Source organism: Artemia franciscana, chromosome 4 (assembly GCF_032884065.1).
Source record: "Artemia franciscana chromosome 4, ASM3288406v1, whole genome shotgun sequence".
NCBI lineage: Eukaryota > Metazoa > Arthropoda > Branchiopoda > Anostraca > Artemiidae > Artemia > Artemia franciscana.
Window position 1 is genome coordinate 7,946,598 of NC_088866.1, and position 18,947 is coordinate 7,965,544.

Consider the following 18,947-nt stretch of genomic DNA (forward strand, 5'->3'; position numbering starts at 1 on the left):
GTTTTTTTTTAGCAGTACTTGGCCATTATGAAATAGCCAGACCCCTAATTTAATGGCAAATAAACTTATTTGTAAATACTATTTGTTTAAGATGAAGTGTAATTTATGGTAGAAATTATGATTTTTAACTGTTCTTAGCTATAATGAGATAACCAGGTCCCATAATTAAGGGCTTATAAATCTATAAATTAAGGGCTTATAAATCTAGGGCTTATATATTTGATTCATTCAGAAGAAAGTATATTTTATGAAATAAAAAAACTTAGATGTCCTTGGCTATTACTATATAGAAAGACCCCTAAATTACGGGTCTATAAACTTATTTGTAAGTACAATTGTATAATTGAAGTGTTTTTTTCCAGTAGAAATAACAATTTTTTAGCAGTCCTTAGCTAATGCGAGATACTCAGGCCCATTAGTTAAAGGCCTATAAACTTATTTGTAAGTATGATTTATTTACAGTAAAGTATATAAGGTAAAAATAAAGATTTTTAGCCGTCCTTAGCCATTAAGAAATAGCCAGGTCCATAAATTAAGGGCCAATAAACTTATTTTTAAGTACGATCTGTTTAAAATGAAGTGTATTTTATGGTAAAAATTAAATAAATACAATTTTTTTCTTCACAAAAACTGAAAGTAAGGAACAGCATTAAAACTTAAAACTAACAGAAATTATTGCGTAAATGAAGGGGGTTGCCCCCTCCTCACAACCTCGGTGTTTACGCTAAAGTTTTTTAGTACTTTTAAAAAACCATTTTGTTCTAATTAATGTTTTTGTGTTTCAGGAATCATTCTTAAAGAATTGGGAAACAATTCAAATTTTAGCATACAGATGGAGGTCCTGAGGAGAGGGCAACCCCCAACATATTAAAAATTATTACTGCTTGTTTTAAGTTTTAATGTTGCTCCTTACTTTCAAGAGAAAAAATTTTTTTTATTGAACTGGTTATTTTTAAATAATTCCAGGAAATCTGATCCCACCTCCACGGACGGAACCCCCCTTACCATAGAAATATCTTATACATAATTCAATCCCGGTTAAAATTTACCGCAAACAATTACTCTTAACCACTCCACGCTTAGGATTGAGACGGGAAAAAGAAAGCAATACATATAAAAAGAATTTTGTATGGGAATTCTGGTAATTTTCCACAGTCTATAATTTCCCTTGACAAGTTCACTCCCTGGAAACTTCAACCCCATAGAAAATTTCCCCGTGGAAAAAAAACCAGCAGAAAATTCCCCCTCCCCCCTGAGAATTTATGCATGCATCTTAATAGCAACTACTATTGGTAAACAATAGATACATTTTATAACTTACACCTTTACCCAGGGGCTGTGGAGGGGGCGGGTCATGTTATACTCAAGGGCATAGTTTTTGGGCCTTTCAACTAGGATGAAGAAAATGGCTATCTCAAAACATTTATCGCAGCATTTTGGAAAACAAAATTTGGCAGGGAGGTTGCCTAGTTGCCCACCAATTTTATTGGTCAATTAAAAAGGGTAGTAAAACTTTTCGGTTTTCTTGTAAAAGATTTTCTTGTCATAGATTTGCGGTGGCCATCTTATTACCCCGTATTATATTCAGCTGCCTATCTGATTTGAAAGTTGTGACCAATCGTAGTAGTTGCGATAATAATCTTACACAATTGATTCTAAGCGTTGATTGGGGTAGTTTTTGATGCTGGGTTCTTTTTCATAGTCAAACATGGAGAATTATTTAAAATATCTGTTACCTCAACAACACCACCTGATACTGAAAAAGTGCCAAATCATGGACAGTGCAATAGATTTTATAGATAGGTATAAAAATCTTGAGGATTGATTTACCTGTACTGCTTGTTGGAACTGTAGTAATAGAAGAACAGTCTTCAAATTAAAAACTTCGGTTTGAGAAAGGAGGTCCGAGTAGAATCATTCTTTAAAAACTTTGATCTTGTGACTGACAAACGAAGCAACAACATGATTTAAGTTAAAGTTGAGGAAATTAGCTCAGTATATGAAGTTATCCTTCTTAGGCCACTTTTTTAAGAAACCTGACTAAAAGCTTGCACACAGACGCAAATCGTCAATCAGATTGTTCTTGTTATACTTTGTAGGCATATATACGTTAATTACTGCATGAGCTTCAACCTTTGCTGAATCAACCTTTTAATCAGGGTTCCTTAAGTAATTACAAATACAAAAAAAAAGTTTTTTTAACTGCGAGTAAGGAGCAACATTAAAACTTAAAATGAACAGAAATTATTCCATATAATAAAACGATGGTTCCTTCCTCAACACTCCGCTCTTTACGCTAAAGTTTGACTCTTTGTTACAACTCTTTTTAAAACAATAATAAATACATAAATGATGAAACCTATATATTTTAAATCAGCAAAATCAGTATATTTTAAATTTTTCAATTTATTTTCTTGACTCAGGATGCAATTTCTTGGTTGAGTAGACTTCACGAAGAGCAGAAGAGCTGGGATGAGCAGTAAATTCGCTTAGCAAAGGATGAGCAAAAAATATAATTAGTTCAAAAATGTTAAGGGCTGGATTTCTTTTAAAATGTGAAAAAGAAGAAAAAAGGCACAAACAAGAATTTTACAGAGAATGAAACGAATTTAAGGTTGAAAGCCCTTGATTTTTATTTTAACTTTAACATTACAAGAAGCCTGGTCTGTTGCAACACCTTTCTCTGTGAAAATTAAGGCTATCACACAAAAAGACGGCAACAGTGTACAGGCTTACACAGTTTGTTTTTTACTGCAAAATTTACTGCTCAGCTACTGCTTAGCCTAGAAAAGAAAAAGGACGTTAATCGATTAGAGATAAAAGACATGTAAAGAAGTGATAGAATAAATAAATAAACAAAGACCAGATCATTACTTTAAAGGAGCAATTAGAATGGGTCATCGGGTTAAGATCATAATTCTGACCCGGGTGCAAGGAAGACTACAACCGCCACTAGTCAATTTTAGGCAATCTTTTCAATTAACCTATTATTATGCTAAAAAAACTGTCATTGTACTTTCTCCTTCTTAATTAAGCAGAATAGCTAGCCTAGATTTTATTTACCCCTTGCTGGTGAATCAACCACCTACACTCATCTCTGTTCTCTACCGAACCATGGCAAACTTTTTGAGCGGTTTTAAAGTTTCCCTTCTTAAGTGATACAAAATAGTTGGTCATTATTTTAGAGAATTATAGAAAATAAAACTTGAAGAAGAGGACTAGAAATGGTTGAGTCTCCGGATGTCAGTTTTTGTATGGCGAATTGAAAGTTGAATACGTTGATAAGTGGGCTCTAGAATAGTAAAGCAAGGAACTTATTTTGATATTTTTTACACTTCAAATAAAACTACCATGGCTGTGGAATCGGTAAATTATGAATATAGGTTCCAATTTTATCGAGTTTTCAATTGTTATTTTTAAAAGACAGACTGACTTTCAACTCTGAATATTTTTGGGACAAAAATCATATCTAACTTGTAAAAAAAATTTGTAGCACAGAATATTTCAATACAATTTTTTCTTTTACAATTCTATGTAATGTTGGAGATAAGATCTGAGGGTAAAACTGTGAATACAAGTTCAAAGTTTTTGAATGTCAAAGTCGAACACCAGCTTCAGCCAACTTACCCTTTGGGTTAGCCATTTCTCCATAAGGTACGAAATATCAAATTTTATAAGCATTTGATTCAATTTCCTTCAACACGGGGATTCCCAGCGGCAATAAGTGAGCAAAGGAATGGCAGGTGGTCTTAATGGAGGTTGGGTTAATAAACACTCTAAACGATCACAAATAAAGTGCCAAACTTACAGTAATCACTAGACGATTCTTGGCGGTTACCTCCCCCCTCCACCGCGGAAAATTGAGTTTTCTAAATTTGAGAATTCTATTTGATTTTTTTTTTTTTTTTTTTTTTTTTTTTAGTTTCGTTGATAAGTCTGAAGGAAAGAAATAAAGAGGAATTAAAAGAAAACATCATAATTATGTTAAAAACTTAAATGAACAAAATAAAATATGTTAAAAAGAAAACAATCAAAAATGGGGTTTTTAAAGACCCAATGAAAATACTGAAGAAAACACAGAAAGCTAATATTTCTAGAGATCGACCCCCTCTCTTCTTCAGCACAAACAAAATAATATGATAAAGGAAAATACAAAAACCAAAAAACAAACGCGGAAAGTACAAGAAAACCATTGAAAAAGAGTCTAAAAGAGGTGCACATGAAATGCAATGGTTAAAATCAGAAATCAGGTGACCTAGTTCTCAAATTTATTCAATTGCTGATTCGTTTGTGTGAGTGAATTAATTTTAGGATTTTGTGCAAATCGCACATATTGGCGAATCATTCACTTTATTGTTGCTAGGTATTAGATTTCGATTCTTATAATTTTAGGTCTTTTATTTAATTTTTCGGCGGTTTTCTTCATTAGTTTTGTGGTACTTTCCGCGTTAGTTTTTTTGTTTTTGCTTTTTCCTTGATCATATTATTTTGTTCGCACTGAAAAAAAGAAGCGGTCGTTCTCTTGAAACGTTAGCTTTCAGTGTTTTCTTCAGAATTTTCATTTGGCCGGTTAAAAACCCCATTTTTGATCGTTTTCTTTGTTTACGTTAAGGCAGGTCGATCTGGTTTAAGAAATTAACAACAAAATATGGGCGAAAATTCATCAAACTTAAGCTAAGAACATATGACCACAAAAATTTTAGGAAAGTTCATCTCTTTTGAAAGCAAAGTTGGCTATGGGAACCTACAGATTCTTATTGTTTAAGTTTTTGCAGACGAAAGCGTTTTCAAATTTTACAAGCTAGTTTTTCTAATCTTCCAAGTGTAAACCTACCACAAATCACCATTAATAAATAAATGAAACCCAAAACGATCCAAAAATCACATTAGATATATTACTCAAAGTCAAGACGAGCAAATATTAAAAGGAGTAGGGCTGATAATGTCCGCCGTTCTTACTAGACAAATGACCCAGATCTACAACCAGTTAGATGTCTTTATGAATCGTGAAAATTCCAATATGCCTTCCCTGGCCCCTAATATATATGACCTTGAAAAGCCATCGTAAGCAGTTATAGTGAAAAGCCTCCTCATAACCTAGACAAGCCCGGTCTTAGAAAGGAATTTTTTGAAGAAGGTGTGTAGGAATACTTGTGATAAAATTGTCGAGCTAAAGCCGAATAAAGTAAACTGGCATGTCCTCACTGCTTTAAAAGCTGATGCAGTAGTTGTGGTAAGGGAACTCGCGAGCAGTAGCCTGAATGTCGAGGCCAAGACTAAAAGCAGTACCTACTTAGGAATCATCAGAGGTATCCCGGTTGACTTTTGAGAAGATACACGATCGCTAAGTTCAAAATGCATTATTACCGAGCAAATTGGTCACTCTCGTTTGTTCTAGTTACAGTTGGAGTCAAAAAGTGATCTAATGAATATGGTTGTACATCCACAAGCGGTTGCTTTCGAGAAAATCCAGCTTTCAGAATTTTTGTTTCTTCCTCCAAGGTGTTACAAATGTCAAGCCTATGAGCATATTTTTGGCACATGCAAGTTATCTTGTTTTTGTTAAATTTGCAGCGAAGGAGGACACTCTAGTTCTAAAGATGATCTCTGTTCTAGACCGACAAAATGTGCACTATGTAAGTCTACTGATCATCCCTGCTATAGCTACAAGTGTCCCATAGCTAAATCTCTGCTAAAACAGATCTCGAAATAACGCTGCGACCAACTTCGATTCTATCATGGAAAATTAAATAAAAAAATAACAAGTATTTTTTGACTGCGAGTAAGGAGCGACATGAAAACTTAAAACGAAAAGAAATTATTCCGTATGCAAGAGGGCTGTCCCCTCTTGCACACCTCACTCTTTACGCTAGTGTTGGACTCTTTCTCACAACTCTACTTTTTAAAACAATAAAAACTTTAGCGTAAAAAGCGAGGTGTTGAGGAGGGGATAGCCCGTTTCATATACAAAATAATTTCTGTTCGTTTTAAGATTTAATGTCGCTCCTTATTTGCAGTTGAAAAAGCTTACTTATTTTTTTTTTATATTTAAATTCTGAACATTTTTGAATTGATGTAAGTTTCAATTTTTGCTCACCACACATGAAGAATTTTGTCCGAATTCTTTAAGCATGACCCTGAATCACAAAAGCCGTAGAATAAATAGTTGAAATTACTGCAAATACTTTATCGTAGAGAGCTAGGTATTAAGGAGGAGACTATCCCCCTTCTATAAGTAATAATTTCTGTTCGTTTTAAGTTTTAATGCTGCTTCTTACTTCCAGTTGAAAACACTTTTTATTATTTATTTTCTCATTGTTTTTATAAATAATACTAGAAAATCCTGCACCCCCTACATGAAAATTCTCTTCCCTTATGATAAATTCCTCCATGGAAAAATCCTCCCACGTAACCTTTATCACCCAGACCTACTCCCACCCAAAAACACAAAAATCCCCCTGAAAACGTCTGTACACTTCCCCATAACCATTACTATATGTAAACAATGGTCCAAGTTAGGGACTTGCAGCTCCTTCCCGGGGTTTTGGAGGATTAAGTCGTCCTCAAAGACATAGATATTACGTATTTTTACTATGCTGAACAAAATGGCTATTTAAAAATTTTGAGCCGGTGACTTTGGGAGAAATTGAGCATGGGAGGGGACCTAGGCGCCCTCCAATTTTGTTGGTCACTTAAAAAAGGCAGTATATCTTTTAATTTCCGTTAGAGTGAGCCCTCTTGCGACATTCTAGGACCACTGGGTCGATACGATCATCCCTGGAAAAAAAACAAGAGCTAAGAGCTCATTTGGCACTTGTGACGAGACAAGAAGAGCTAAGAGCCAAGAGCTCATATGGTATGAGCTCTAACAAAATTCTAAGCATAAATAGATTGATTTCAAAGGAAAATCAGATGCTTAATGACGGTCAGGATTTAAAATAAGAGCTCTGAGTCAAAATGTCCTTCTAAATATCAAAATTCATTAAGATCCGATCACCCACTCGTAAGTTATAAATACCTCATTTTTCTAATTTTTCCTCTCCCTTTAGTTTATTCCAAGATGGTCGAATCTGGGAAAACGAATTTATCAAGTCATTTTGTAAAGCTCCCTGACACACCTACCAATTTTCATCGTCCTAGCACGCCCAGAAGAACCAAACTCGCCAAATCACCGAACCCCTCCCCCCAACTCCCTCAAAGAGAGCAAACCCAGTACGGTTACGTCAATCACGTATCAAGGACATAGGCTTATTCTATCAACCAAGCTTCATCCCAATTCCTCTACAACAAGCGTTTCCCAAGATTTCCCCCTCCAACTCCCCCTCCAATGTCAACAGATCTGATCGGGATTTGAAATAAGGGCTCTGAGACATAAATTCCTTCTAACTATTAAATTTCATTAGGATCTGGTCACCCTTTCGTAGGTTACAAATAACTCATTTTCCCGAATTACCCCCCCCCCCAACTCCACCAAAGAGAGCAGATCCGGTTATGTCAGTAATAAAGATTTAAAGGAGATGGGAACTTCCGGGGAGGGCGTAAAGAGGGAGGCTTTGAATATATTGGGTTAGAGGAGGAGCATGCATTGCTGTGTTGGCTTCAGGTGGCTTGGTGCTGTGGTGAGTTAATTAGTAGCAGTAGTAGATTGAAATAGTCCTCATTATATACACCTTCTAATGCTTTGCAAAGTACAGAAGGCTGATATTGCTAGCTAAGTCTTTGTCTCTCCACTTAGAAATTGGCTTGATATGGAAAAGTTTTCAATCCCTAGGGAAGATTTTTGCTGTTAAGATCACCTGGAGTATCTTAGCAATAGGTTCAACTTAAAGTTGGGGAGTTTATTAGAGTAATCATGGCCAAATATCCTCTGGGCCAGCAAACTTATTCTCATCAAGTTTGTTTATCCTTTTGCAGACATTTTCAGTGGCTTTAAGAGGGAAAGACATAGAAGTAGGAATCAGGGGTGGTAGAATTGCAGTTGGTGAATTAGGCAGTCATTTTTTCGAGAAAATGACAGAACTGGCTATTATGGTGAATCTCACAAATTCCCACCTTGTTGCCGTAACTGAAGTCCAGACGCAACACCCTGACTCCCTGAAAGCTATGGGCTAAATTTTTTTTTAACTGAGGCCAACCAATCACCCGCTTGGTAAGCGTGGTGGAGGACTTTTCTTGCTGTGCTGTGAGGAACTTAGTCCAAAACTGATCACAATCCCAGCATTGATGATTATGATGAAACCATGTGGATAAGTATAAAACCGAAAGTGCTCCCTCATCCACTGTCTAATATCTTAGTATGTAATTCTTATTGCTCTCCAGGTCAGCACGCAGGGATTAGATGAAAGTTCATTGAAAAACTTCAAGCCAGTGCTGATTTTGCTCTCTCAAAAATTGCCAAACGCTGGGATTTTACTCCTTGGTGATGTCAATGAACTGAAACTCGAATACCTATGCAGGGATCTACACCTAAAGCAAGTGGAAAATATACCCACAACTAAAGGAGGCTCTTCTTTAGATGCATTCTGTACTAACTTGCACAAGTTCTACAGTCAACCAGAAGCCTTACCATTGTTAGGAGGGAGCAACCATCATATTCTCAGAATGCAACCACTGGATCAAATCAAGGTCGAATACAAAGTCACGGAAACGCTGCATTGCCCACTAACCAACAAAGGTATTCTCGGTTTTGGTTCCTGGATTTCTGAAGAGCACTGGTCTGAGGTCCTAGCTACTCCTGATGTCAATTCTAAAGTCCAAATCTTTCAAAGGAAGCTATCTGATAATTATGCAAAATCTTTTCCCCCCCAAAAAACTAAAAAGCATCCAAATGATAAGCCTTACGTTAATGAATCTCTAAAAGCCAAGATCAAAGAAAAAATTCGTTTACTTCGTAATGGTAAAAAAGATGAAGCCAACAATATGCGCAAAATGATAAAAAAAAAAAAAACTAATTCGAAAAGCAGCTGCCATGTACTAGACAAATACTATGAAGGATATTTTAGTTTTAACCCCAAGAAGTTGTATGATCTAGTTAAAAAACTTTCTAGCAAGCAAATTAGTTTTATTGATTTCCAGCTTGATGAGCCTAGTATTAAAACTGCTAATGATCTCAACTAGCACCTCACCAAGATTGTATAGGCATTACCTCCACTTTCCGCAGATACTCTTGAGTCTATTCCCCATAGTCAGGATGAAAACCTACCCCATATATCCCCAAAGGATATTGAAAAGAAGATAAATAATCTAAAAAAGACAAGTATATGCCCATCAGATATTCTGATTGTACATGTCAAAGCCTTCACTGACAAGCTGTCTTTACCACTGGCAGATATTTTCTGCACGATCACTGAAAGTGGATGCTACCCTGACACCTGGAAGCAGGATTTGTGACGCCAATTCAGAAGAAGGGCGCTGAGGAGGGTTTCAATGGGGTTTGACCAATTATGCTCAACTCAGTTTTTTGAAATTATACTAAAGCTTTCTGACTGAGTGGCTCAAATAAAAAATTGAAGAAACTTATTGACCCAAAGCAATTTGTAATCAACGTAGCCTTTCTACTACTCATTATCTTGCAACCTTACTGGACACAATATACAAAAAATTGGAGAACCCTGATGTTTGGCTAAATCTACTTCTAATAGACCTCCAAAGAGCTTTTGATTTGATTTACCACAATGTTTTAGTTAAGAAACTCGTAAGAGAATTTCATGTTAACCCAAACCTTGTTAGAGTAATAGTGTCTTTCCTCTCCAGTAAAACTCAATGTGTAAAGTATAAAAATGTCTATTAAGATCTCCTTCTAGTTTACTGTGGTGTGCGCCAGGGTACCCTCCTTGGCCTGCTCCTGATTACGATAAATGGACTTGCTACTGAAAGCCCTGACTGCTGGAAATTTGTCAACAACATGTCCTTACTGGAAAAATTCCAGAAAAATTTGAAGACCTCAGCCATGGAAATCATGGAAGATATTTCCAGTGACGCTGCACAGGCCAACATGACTGTGAATGCCAAAAAGTCAAATATCATGACTATCAGTTTCTTAAGGAGTACACCTTCATTCAAGCAACCGATGCCTCCGGAGATGTCCATCCAGCAGTGGAAACTGCTTGGTATCACTATCTCAAGCAATCTGGTGGGAGGTCCACGTTACTAACTTCACAAAGCAAGCTAATTTGGCACTTTCTATGCTTAAATTTTTCTTCAAATTTTCTTACCCTGCATTCAACCTTTTAAGAATTTATACAAGTTTCATTTGCCTTGTTCTTGAATATGCTTGTTCGGTTTGGCATTTTGGCATAACTACTTCCCAATCTAATTCAATAGAGTCAGTCCAGAAGTGAGCCTTAAGAATTATCTATGGTCAAGGTAAACTCCCATATCACTTTCTTAGGTATTTCCAGCTCACTACCCTATCAGAGAGAAGAACCCTATTGTGTACCCGGTTTGGTAATAAAGCCATGACAAACCCTGTTTCCATGATTCATTCTCCCCGCTCTTCTCAACCTTTAAGATCCCGACCTCAAAGGCCCAACTCCCAGAAAGTCCCCACCCTTCAACCTCTCTCACCAATCCACAAGAGATACAGGAAGAGTTTCATTCCTGCATTTGCAAACATTATTGATCAGTGAATTTGTTGCATTGACTGTTTTTTAGTTGATGATTGTTTCTTTTTAATCTGACAAGTATCTGTCTGTGTCTGTGTTTTCCCCTTTTTTTTTATTTGGCAAGTTTTATCTGACTGTAATACCTGATGTAAAGCACTAACTTGGTGCCACGTGCTGTGAAAGTCGTTTTTAAAATAAAAGTCTGTCTCTCTCATTTGATTGAAAAACGTGTGGCAAATCTATCATTTGGCTTACTAGGAATATTTTTATACTTGTATTTACCTGTATTAATATGATTCCAGGATTAAACTCTGTTCTAAACATGCTTGTTTTTTTTTTCAATTTATGTGGTGCCAACTTAAATGTCATTTCTTTTTTTCTTTTCTTGTCCAAGGTTTAGGACGATGTTGCAAAAAAACATACAAAACCATGTAGAATCTAATGAGAAATGAAGCAAGAGCCAGAAAAGGCAAATTGTCCAGGCCTCATAATAAAAGAGACAAAGTCTCCAAACATTCTTCCAAAATGACATCCCGAGATTACAAGACCTACTGCAGGACTTTGGACCAGCTCTATCAGCACAGAAGATGGTACAACCCAAACAACTCAAACAAGGACTGCAAGCCAGGCCAGTGGGTCAAAAAATTAAGAAATAAACAACTGACAAAACGAAAGACCTTGAGCAGCAGCTCTGAATATGACAATAGACTTCAAAGCCCAGCTGACAAACTTGACTCTCAAAATAAGCCTACTGACAACACCAGGGAACATGCTTGGAAAAATGACAGTATTGCCCCAAAATTGACAATTATGTACATAAATGCTGACCAGCTTCTAAACAAACTTAGTGAACTACAGGCATTGTCACTACATATCAAGCTATCAGTTATATGTATTGTAGAAATCAAACCAAAAAGAATCATAGCAATCCAGGATAGTGAAATCTTCATTCATGGCTACCGGCTTGCAACAACAAGGATACAAAAATCTGGTTGGGGTGTGCAATTTATGTGAAAGATGGTATTTAATACCAGCAGACCCAGACACATCAGACTATAATACTAACAGACTTCAGACAGTCTTTACAGAGCTCAAATTAAGCACACCAAGCATAGTCATTGGATGCCCATATAGATCACCCTCTCCATCAGCAGAAAATAAGCATGAGTCACTCCAAAACCTGAACAAGATACAGAAAACAATTATACCTTTCAGGCAATTTTAACTTCCCTGAAATCAGTTGGCAACTAAAAGACTCACAAACGCACCCATTTGTCTCACTCTTTGAAGAAAACTTTTCCTCACAACTGATCCCAGAACCAACTTGTTGCAAAGAAAACAAAAAGAAAATATCCTGGACTTCATTGTCACTTGTAGCCAAGAAACTTTAGATAGAGTCATGATACTTCCTCTACTAGGTAAAAGAGACCATGTAATACTTCTGGTCAATTTAACCCTCAACCAAAGCCATCCCAACTATCATCAGAAGAAAGAACTGAAAAAGATTAATAATTGTAAGTTTAAAGAAATGGCCCAACAAATGGACTGGACTGTTCTGCAAATGGTAGAAACTTGCAACAAAAAATTTAAGCTCTTTTGCAATGTCAAAGCACACTGTACAGAAAAGAAAAAACTTCCAGGCACATTGAATGCTGCCTCACACATGGAAAGCTCAAAAGACTAATTAATATCAAGAAAAGGAAGTCAAACAAACTAAAGGAACTCCAAAACCATAATATGGAAATAAAATCAACTAAAAAAGGATACAATTGAGCAAGGAACAAGGTGAGAGAACCAACTAGACTTGAAAAAGAACAAGAGAGGAAAATTGCTGGTGATGCAAAATCAGCCCCAAAGAAATTTTTTAAACACTTAAATACAAAGCTGACTACAAGAAGAGAAATCCCTACCCTAATAAACAAAGATGGCTCATTTGCAAGTTCTCAATCTGAAAAGGTCAATGCTTTCAATGATTTCTTTAGCTCTGTTTTTAAACCGAAACAAACAGACCCTGAACCATCCCATAAAAAAAATGACTTGGAAGTCCTTATCACAAAGGAAGCAATCAAATAACAACTCCAGAAACTTAGATCAGACAAATCCAAAGGCCCAGACAGAATTGAAGTACTATGGCTCAAAGAGTCTAGAATATATTGTTGAGCCTTTGCTAGAAATCTTTTTAAACCTCTTTAGACAAAGATACCATACCATCCAGATGGTCTGAAGCAGTTGTTGTCCCTATCCACAAGAAAGGTTGAAACAAGAATGATCAAAAGCATAAAACGACTGACCTGTGTGACTGGTCACTAGTCACTAAACTTTGTGAAGAATGCATAACAGACAGGATATTAAACAATGAACTACAGAGCAATATGATAAGTCCCAACAATATTGATTCTTACCAAACAGAAGCTGTGCAACACAATCAATAGAAACATTCAATGATTGGAAACAAGCCCTGGAAGAGGGTCAAAGCATCCTAGCAGTCCTATTTGATGTCGAAAAAGCTTTTGAGAGTGTATTGCATGCAAAGCTAATTGATGAACTCCCAACATTACAGATTGTCAAGACAAATACTATCCTGGATAGAATCATTCCCAAGAAACCAAACCCAAAAAGTTAGAGTAGGTGACAGCATCTCAAATCTAGCAAATGTGACCAAGATGATACAAGGTAGTGCGATTGGTCCTCTCCTCTTCGTACTCTTTTTCAACAAAATCAACAGAAATATCATCAGCACTACCAAAATCTATGCAGATGACACAAAACTCTATGGGAAGCTCATGTCATCTCAAGATGTAGCAACACTATAAAAACACATTGACACCTTAAGTGAAAATCTCCAAAGACTAGGTCTCAACTTCAATGTATCAACAAGAGCTAAGAGCTCATATGGCACTTGTGACGAGGTTAGAAGAGCCAAGAACATATGGTTTCATATGGCTAGCTATTTGCTAGAGCTATATCATAGCTCTATCAAAATTCTAAGAATCAATAGATTGATTTAAAAGGAAGATCAGAGGCTTAATACTGGTCGGGGTTTAAAATAAGAGCTCTGAGTCATGAGGTAGTTCTAAATATCAAAATTAATTTAGATCTGATCACCCACTTGTAAGTTAAAAATACCTCAATTTTTCCACTCTCTTCAGCCCCCAAGATGGTCGAATCGGGGAAAACGACTTTATCAAGTCAATTTCAGCAGCTCTCTGACACGCCTACCAATTGTCATGGTCTTAGAATGTCCATAAGCACCAAACTTGCCAAAGCACTGAACCCCACCCCCTAATTCCCCCAAAGAGAGCAGATCCAGTCCAGTTACATCAATCAACAACATTTGCTTATTCTACTCACCAGCTTCATCCCAATCTCTCCCCCCTAAGCACTTTCCAAGATTTCCGTTCCCCTACAACTCCCCCAATGTCAACAGATCTGGTTGGGATTTGAAAAAAGAGCTCTGAGACATGAGTTCCTTCTAAATATCAAATTTCATTAAGATCTGATCACTGATTTATAAGTTACAAATATCTCACTTTTTCTAATTTTTCCAAATTACCCCCCCCCCCCAATTCCACCAAAGAGAGCGGATCCGGTCCAGTTATGTCAGTTACGTATCTTGGACTTGGGCTTATTCTTCTCACCAAGTTTCATCCTGATCTCTGCTTTAAGTGATTTCCAAGATTCCCGGTTCCCCTCTCCCCCCAATGACACTGGATCTAGCCAGGATTTAAAATAAGATATCAGAGTTACGAGGTCCTTCTAAATACGACATTTCATTAAGATACAATTACTCCTTTGTAAGATAAAAATACCTTATGTTTTCTAATTTTGCAGAATTAACCCTCCCCCCCACAACTCATCTAAAGAGAGCTGATCTGTTCCGGTTAGTTCAATCACGTATCTAGAACTTGTACTTATTTTTCCCACCAAGTTTCATCCCAATCCCTCCACTCTAAGTGTTTTCCAAGATTTTAGGTTCTCCCCCCCCCCCCATGTGCCCCCAGTGTCACTGGATCCTGTCGGTATTTAAAATAAGAGCTCTAAGACATGATATCCTTCCAAATATTAAATTTCATTAAGATCCAATTACTCCTCCATAAGTTAAATTACCTCATTTTTTCTAATATTTCAGAATCCCCCCCCCCTAACTACCTCAAAGACAGCGGATCCGTTCCAGCTGTTTCAATCACGTATCTAGGACGTGGGCTTATTTTTCCCACTAAGCTTCATCAGGATTCCTTTACTGGAAGGATTTTCCAAGATTTTAGGCCCCCCCAACTCCTCCCAATGTCACCGGAACTGGTCGGGATTTAAAATAAGAGCTCTGGGACACGATATCCTTTCAAAAATCAAATTTCATTAAGATCCAATCACTCCTTCATAAGTTCAAAATATCTAAATTTTTTCTAATTTTTCAGAATTAAACCTCCCCCTTCCCCCTCCGACTCACCCAAAGAGAGCAGTTCCGTTCCGATTATTTCAATCACGTATCTAGGACTTGTGCTTATATTTCCCACCAAGTTTCATCCTGATCCCTCCACTCTAAGCGTTTTCTAAGATTTTAGGTTTCTCCCCCCCCCCCCCCAACTCCTCCCAATGTTACCAGATCAGGTCAGTATTTAAAACAAAAGCTCTGAGAAACGATATCCTTCCAAATATAAAATTTCATTAAGTTCTGATCACTTGTTTGAAAGTTAAAAATACCTCATTTTTTGAATTTTTCCAATTTAACCATCCCCAAAATCCCTCCCCCAGATGATCGAATCGGCAAAACGACAATTTCTCATTTAATCTGGTCTGGTTCCTGATACACCTGCCAAATTTCATTGTCCTATCTTACCTGGAAGTGCACAAAGTAGCAAAACCAAGACAGCCTGACTGACAGAATTTGCCATTGCTATATGTCACTTGGTAGATACCAAGTGCCATAAAAACCGAGGTCCTTCGACTGCAAAAGAAAACTACTGCCTCTGTGCCCAAACTAAGAATAAACAACAAAGTAGGCCACAGAATACCACTGACACTTGTTGATTCTGAAAGAGATCCAGGCATTATTGTTGATCCACAGCTTAAATTTCATGAGCACAACAAAAAAACTATTTTCAAAGCATCACAGCTCATTGGGCTGATCAGACAAAGTTTCAAGCACTTGAACAACAATACTTTTGCAAAACTCTACAAGGGGATTATATAGTCCTACAATAGAGTATGGGAATGTGATTTGGGGACCCCAATATAAAACCAACTTGGCTGCCCTGGAAAAGGTTCAGAGACATGCCACCAAACTTCTTCCTGGTTTGAAAAACTAAAGCTATGAAGAACAACTATTCGAACTGAACACACCCACTATGAAATGTAGCCTAGACGAATGAGAGGACACTAAATACAGCTGTACAAAGTAAAGCACAACCTGGAAAAAATGTCTTTCCAGAAGTATTTTCACCCTTCAAAAGTAAATACCACAATAGGACACCAAGAAAAAATATTCAAATCTATTCCAGTAAATAGATTAAGGGCGAATTTTTGGAGTGTCTGAGCAATGGCCAACTGGAACTCACTCCCAGAAATAGTTGTGAAATCTGAAACATTAAATAGTTTCAAAAATGCCCTAGATCAATTTTGGAGAGAACATTTTTACACACATGACTCATAGACAAGATAAGGGATACCCTTACCCTTGGTTTGATTTGCAAAACCCAGATAGCCATTGATTCAGAGGAACACAATTTTGATGGAACAACTGAGAGCAGCAAAGCTTTAATTTCATCACAAGCTGTGTAAAATGGAAACTATGCTACAAAGCAACACAGTTTCCATACTATAGCACTTAGAAATGCTAATTCTAGAAGGGCATCCATTTTTCAGGTTTATAAAAAACCCCTTCAAAGAAACTAAAAATGAATAAAGTGGGCAGTGTTTTGAAGCCAAGAAAAATGTTGGAGTTGGACAATATGAATGAATAACAACATAAAAACAATATGCAATCATCAGAATTTAGCTATATGCAGTATTGTAAAAAAAAAAAAAAAAAAAAAAAAAAAAAAAAAAAAAAAAAAAAAAAAACAACTAAAATATCCTTCCTTTGAACTTTTAACACAGCAGAAGCTTGCCCTTGACTAACCCCAATTTCTGGTTAAAATAGGGTTGCAATGATGAAACATCACAACCATAACAAACAAGGCTTAAGAAATCAGTAAAAAGTATATCATAAACATCAATTAACAATTCAACCAATCAAAATACAGACTTTGTCCCGCTGGCCATAGGACTCATGGATTAATATGCTTTGCTCTATAGGTAATGTTACCTGTAACCAAAATTGGACGTTTATTTATTTGAAAGTTAAATATTTTGGATATTAGCATTAATGGATGCATGAGTTTTTTAATTATCTTTTGACTTCCTACTATATAGAAATTACCAGTGATGACTGGAATTAGTATTTAAAATATAATTTTATTCATATTGTGCAACTCCAACTTATCCCTTGGCTCCAAAACCCTGCCCACTTTAGGCATTTTTAGTTTGCCCAGTGGAGGAGGAGGGTCAACCAGAAATGGATGCACTTCTAGAATTACTATTTCTAAGTGCTATAGTATGGAAACTATGCTGCTTTGCAGAATAGTTTCCATTTTAGATAGTTTGTGATGAAACTGATGATTTACTAAACTATCATGAGTAAGGCTGACAACCCCAATTCCCTCTCAAAACCAGAACATAATTTGCACATTACCAAAAAATAAAACAAGAAAAAAAGCCAACATAGATTTCAACCAGTAAAGTCAGTAGACACAAATTTGCTGAGAATTATGACATAATAACAGATATGAGTTTCAAGGGTAACAAATGTAGCATAGGCATTATGTATTTTAACAGCTTGAGCACAGGTTTTACTTAGCCTATAGCCTACTATGATCAATCTACCCATAAATAACATAAGAAAGCTGGAAACTTAATGTATATTTTAACCATAGCCTACTGATGTTAGACCTCAATTTACTAATAAATAGAATCTAAATATACCAACGGGCACAGTCAAATTGACAGCATGTTTAAGAGACCCTTAAGGCCTTTAAGAAAAATTTACGGTAAAATTCTAGTCAATTGACCTTGCTATCTTGGAAAGAGTTTAGGTTAGGAAAATGAAACTTTCAGGGATGAAGCTGTAGACTAAAGTATGTCCCGGGAAGGTATTTTGAAGTAACTACCACCACTCCTTCTCCCTCTAGAGGCCCCTGACCTTTAAAAATATGTGTGTTATAAAAGTGAAACCTTGCAAAATAGATCTTCTGCTTAATTAAAGTACAACAAAATTGTTTTCAGCTTCATAACTTTGCTTAATTCCATTTTATAAGGTTTTAAAGATATGCAAATACATTTCCTAAATTTTGAAAAAAAACATTGATATGGCTCAAAATTCTACTCAAATAACAGGAATTGCATTTTCATAACCAAAGGCAGAGAAAAAGCAACTAGTAACTGAAAATTAAGGTAAAACGTTGTTTTGTCAAAATTTCAATAGGCATATACCTGTCATGTAGGTACATTTCAGGGCCCTCTAGAGGGAGAAGGAGTGGAGGTGGGTACTTTAAAATACCTTCCCAGGACATACTTTAGCCTGTAGACCCATCCCTGAAAGTTTTATTTTCCTAAACTAAACCGTTTCTGAGATAGCAAGAAGTCAATTAACTAGAATTTTACCAAATTTACAAATGAAGGAATTAATATAGGCTATCTGAAACTGCTGATACACAGCTCTGGGTTTATGCGAAAAATCAGCAAATTATATTACAAGCTCTTAACTGTCCATCATACCTGGCCAATCACAGAGACTAGCATAGCATGTATAAGCTAGCCTACTGTCATTCCTCAACTGGCTTCTAAATTTGCATGGAGTCTTAATGGTAAGAGCCTTTAAAAAAAAAAAAAAAAACAGCATAATAACTGTGCTTACCCAGTCAGAAAGTATCCTGTTTGTCTGGGATTCTATATCGCATTCTTGATTATTTAGCAGTTGTGAGAGGACTATCTTCAATCCAGACAGGGTCCTATAGAATACTTTTGTAGATTGTGATTGCACTTTGTTGTTATTGTTTATTCATATTGTTGTAAGCTGCGCAGCGTTGCATGCTGCAAAAAAAAACACAGGGAGAACTGTGGTTAAATGTAATCTAACAGTTTTGTATCTCTTAAAAAATATCCTAGTATTCTTGTCATACTCTCTTGTTTTCCCGTTTCTGTTATACCAATAATGTCATTATAATCCAAATTTACACTTGCATTCATTATAAGGTGTTCTGCATCTTCATCTTTCTTGCAAAGATCACATAATGGTGATGTTGCAAT

General features: G+C 36.3%; 1 long non-coding RNA gene across 1 annotated transcript; it reads right to left on the reverse strand.

Moving 5' to 3' along the window:
- Window positions 1-2,342: 2,342 nt before the first annotated feature.
- On the reverse strand, window positions 2,343-18,706 carry LOC136025941 (uncharacterized). Its single transcript, XR_010617180.1, has 2 exons — window positions 18,556-18,706; window positions 2,343-2,783 (listed from the first exon to the last, which is right to left on the reverse strand). It is a non-coding gene; the product is annotated as an uncharacterized LOC136025941 (long non-coding RNA).
- Window positions 18,707-18,947: the final 241 nt, after the last annotated feature.